This window comes from Spodoptera frugiperda, chromosome 7 (assembly GCF_023101765.2).
Source record: "Spodoptera frugiperda isolate SF20-4 chromosome 7, AGI-APGP_CSIRO_Sfru_2.0, whole genome shotgun sequence".
In the NCBI taxonomy this organism is placed as follows: Eukaryota; Metazoa; Arthropoda; class Insecta; order Lepidoptera; family Noctuidae; genus Spodoptera; species Spodoptera frugiperda.
In genome coordinates this window covers 1,805,869-1,810,503 of record NC_064218.1, presented here as the reverse complement: position 1 = coordinate 1,810,503, position 4,635 = coordinate 1,805,869, and the positions used below count along the sequence as shown (strand labels likewise).

The 4,635-nt window shown below is 37.7% G+C and overlaps 1 non-coding gene across 1 annotated transcript; it reads left to right on the top strand.

Annotated features, from left to right (window-relative positions):
- Window positions 1-826: 826 nt before the first annotated feature.
- On the top strand, window positions 827-898 carry Trnac-gca (transfer RNA cysteine (anticodon GCA)). Its single transcript has one exon. It is a non-coding gene; the product is annotated as a tRNA-Cys (tRNA).
- The last annotated feature ends 3,737 nt before the right edge of the window (window positions 899-4,635 follow it).

Here is a 4,635-nt window from a genome sequence, read left to right as displayed (position 1 = left end):
TTGAATCGCGTCTTTATTGACCTTCTGTAAAATCATCTGCCAAACGCCACGGTACCTAGTTACCCAGCAGTCGTACGTTTGAATTGTATCTACATACAGGGTGTACGAACAATGGGTTCCGCTCGATTACTCGGTACGGCAGTGTGTTGCGTCTCTTGTGTAACTGGCTTTAAATATTCTAGCAGTTTGTTAAGAGTTTTCCTTCTGTAGCGATTGTTCAGGTTTTTTCTGAGTGAGGTTTTTTTAGTCAATCCGGCTTTGTATTGTATGTAGTGTGATGTGTGAACGTTGATCGTTTAATTGAAATTGAGATAAATTATATGATTGGCATTTTTATATATTTTTTTACGGTCTTTAGAAGATTGACGGAGTCTTCTCGGTCGTTTTAACACCGAATGCAGTTCAAGTTCATTATTCAATTTCATATTTTCACCCCATACTTATCATTTGAGATGGTAAAAGGCGTGATGTTAATGTAGTTCAATATTATTTTTAGAAAACATCGAGACAGCTACAGTACTATTGACGAACTTTTCGTGACTTGACACATAATTATTTTTATATAATTTACAATTTTACATCGAAAATGGGTTCATCAAATTATCCGAAAGCTATAATATAGATAACTATCATTGTTAAGAGACATTTCACAGTGAAAGAAGCCCTTAGATATTGTTATATTACTGGCGTCAACAATTCACTAAACCTAAATAAGAAAGACTAGAAAACTAAAAAGAAATATGTAGCCTCATTTCTAAATACACAAACCTAATGGAAGATAGCTTATACGCGAATCTGGTATAAAATTTTATCCGTCTTGCTCATAGGGGATATAGCTCAGTGGCAGAGCAATCGACTGCAGATCGATAGGTCCCCGGTTCAAATCCGGGTGTCCCCTCGTTTCTCTTTTATGAAGATCTTTTTTATATTATTTTATTTACATTTTATGCATACTTGATGGCTATTTTTAGCACGTTCAAAGAAACTTAATTCAAACCATTATCATGATTGGTTTTTATTAGGGGAAAAACAAATGTTTTTAATATATTTTTTCATAGTTTTACTTTAAAGTGTAATTTTTTAGGGATGCTTCCAATCAACCAAAGCCTATATATGGCAATAGGCCCATCTCCTATTACATGGGACTTATAACACAAATGGTGAAATGTGGATGTACATTGTATAGCGGCATTACGTGCCATAATGTGTACCTCTGCCTACCCCTTCAGGTATAAAAGGAGTGACGTTGCAAATTACTTCCAATCAACCGCTCGCATGTCATTGATTACTTCCAATTGTGGACATCCCTTGGTTGATATGATGACGATGAAAGATTTTTCTTATATGGTAACGTCTTATTATATTTTTTTATGCCATAGGTGGCAAACGAGCAAATGGGTTACCCGATGGTAAGCGATCAGCGCCGCCCATAAACACCCGCAACACCAGAGGAAAATATAACACACACACAGGATCACTTTATATTATTAAAGTTATTGCCCTCATTCACATCATGTTTTTTTTTATGAAACACGGTAAGCAAGCAAACGTATCACCTGATGGTAAGCAATCGCCACCGCCCATGGACACTTGAAACACCAAAGGCGTTACAAGTGCGTTGCCGGGTTTTTGGGGGTTAGGAATTTAAGGGTTGTTGTTCGGGAATCAGGGATTGGGAACGGGGGTAATTGACCGGTAATCTCACTCACACAACGAAACACAACGCAAGCCTTGTTTCACATCGGTTTTCTGTGAGGCCGTGGTATCACTCCGGTCAAGCCGGCCCATTCGTGCCGAAGCATGGTTCTCCCACACTTATTCTTATTCATAAAATCGAACTCAAAACACGTTATACAGCAGCCTACTTCGCACCCACATTACCAATTCCCTGATAATGAGAGATCGAGTACCAACATCAGCAGATATTTAAAGCGGTAATTAATGCATTATTTAATTTGAAACGTTGCCACTAACGAGCCAACCAATCGCATTGGTAATTGAACTACATGAAATAATTACCGTATTTCCCAATAGGTTGTCTGTTACTGAATTGTTTAATATTTAATTTTATTGTATAGCTGTATGGTTGAAAGTCGTCTGATGTTGGCAGAGATCCATCAAAATAAGAATATATTTGTCACCATTCGTACTCTTACTGCGAGTATGATAAAGCACAGTGTCCACGTTGCGTCATTTGACGAATGCATGCAACTTACAAAATGACTATAGACGGATTAGTAGGTATGTGGAGTAAGTAATATAACGTTGCCGCTTCGTAGGCAGGTTTCATTGTTTCTAAGCAAGATGTAAGAATCCGGTAACTAGAACTCAAGGTGACGCTTCCACAAGTCCAAGGCCATGTGTTTTCATACCAGCCGTCACGAAGAATATTTCGGGCGTCGGGGATCGTAAGATGATCTCCAGCCGTGAGACGGTGAGCACAGGTAGTTCGCTGCCCGACCAGAACCAGACCCGTGCGTACAGTGCGTCGCGTTTCGTTTAACAGTTGCGCGAGTAAGCCGAAAAACATAATACATCGATTTCTACGGTTTTTGTACCACTCAACCAACAGTATAGTTGTAAAACTATTATAAAACTTATTGTTTCTATTTGAATCTGAAAGCAAGCAGGATTATACTAAACATATGAAATTTCTCGAGAAAACAAACATTCTATAACTAAGCATACACAATATTAACTTTCAGTTTCTGGTCCAATATTTTACGAACGCTATCATACTAAAGCTGTTTCAAAGAAATCTTTTCAACAATATAATAATTTCAAGTAAAAATATGGCTTACAAAATATTTTACAGAGGTATGCAAGCATGGGAGGTTTACGATCAATCCCAGTATGTGCAGGAATACAGAAATCCAAGGAATAAAATCTTTTATAGCATAAGCTTCGTAGGACTGCTATCCGACTCGAGGATTAGCTTAGAATCGCAAACGGTATGACAAGATGCAGGGAAATGCAAAATCTTTGCAACCATTTACATTTTGCTGGTGGTATTCTAGTCATGTTGAGCATTTTGCAGACTTTAAGTCATATTGTGAGTTGTGGATACAATATTTTATGGAATAGAAGGCAAACGAGCAGACGGGTCACCTGATGGTAAGTAATCAGCGCCGCCTATAGACTCTCGCAAAACCAAAGGAACAACAAGTTCGTTGCCGGTCTTTTAAAAAGGAATACGCTCTTTTCTTGTAGTTTTGAACTTAATATCGGTTCGGATATACCACCGACGATAGCTCATTCTGCAGTTTTGTTGTGTGAGGCAGAAAGTTGTGACCTGCCAACTATCTATATGATGGGGATGGAAGTGCTGTCGTGTTGGTCGATAGCGAAAAGACGCGACAGGTATCAGACCAAGCAATTCCTCAGATCACTCGCCGTAGTATATTTGTTGTTAATCACCATCTTATCAGTCACAAAACGTCCACTGTCGAATATAGAACTCGAAACTCAAAAGAGTTATTCAAACCACGTATTCATATAATATAAACAACCTCATTAATTTTAATAAACAAAACAAAAAACAAACGTCACACCCCTCAAACATTTCACTTTTGTACAAACAAAAAAGCAAACTAAATCAATATTTTACTCTGGCAACACTGTCCGGTAGCTGTCATTGCTAAATAAATTACGGTGGCATGAATTAAATATCAGAGTTTGTGGTTCGGACCGGGTCTGTGCCGCGAATTAATATAATTTTACCGTTTGCAACATTTTCGGTAACGGCATGGCTTTTTGTTTTTCACAGTGACCGCCAATTAGGGTACGTTTCGTCCCCTGGGTTTGTGTGGGTCGGTTAGAGTATTAGCCTTGTCGGATTTTGTAGTGGCGTGTAGGGTTACTTTATAGTGATGTTCGTTGGTTATGTTACGACATGTACCTATTGTTGGTTTAGCTGCTGTGTGGCTACCTTACCTTGACACCTTTTCATCTATTTAAACTTACTTATGAAGGACTTGTGTCCATTTGACTTTACTCAATTGCATTACTGGGTAAGTGGGTACTCTCAATCCTCTTTACGAGTTTATTATTAACCTTACAGCGTCCTATTCATGTCCAAAAATTGTATTATTTCACTACAGAAGGTTAGCAAATATGTTTGAGCCAGTGGTCTATGAAGGAGTTACCATTTATGGCCCTTTACTCATGACGTCATACAATTAAATTTTTACAAAAATGTTTTATGCTCATGGAGTAAGTACAAAGAGATGCCATAATGTGATTGTGCACTGTGACAGAACAAACAAATGGACTCTGCCCATTGATATTATAAGTAAAAAGATGTAAATAGGTTACAAGTGCTCAATTAAATTAAAGGGTAATCCAATTATAACATCTCCTCTTTGTATTTCCGTCACGGTTATGCTTCTATTACGGACAAAACCTATAAAAATACTAGTTTACCTTTAACCCCAGGAAAAATTTCTAGTTAGCTTGTTGTGTGTAGCTCTTTAAATGGGCCTACCCATTTTAGCTTTAACAAGATATAATTATAATATACTCTATTACGTTCTGGTTTAACTAAAATAAAACTGCGAATTTGGCCAAACCATATCTGATTAACCAAGCACTTGTAAAAGGCTTCGCCCGCAACAAAACCCTTTAAACTTTACTGTA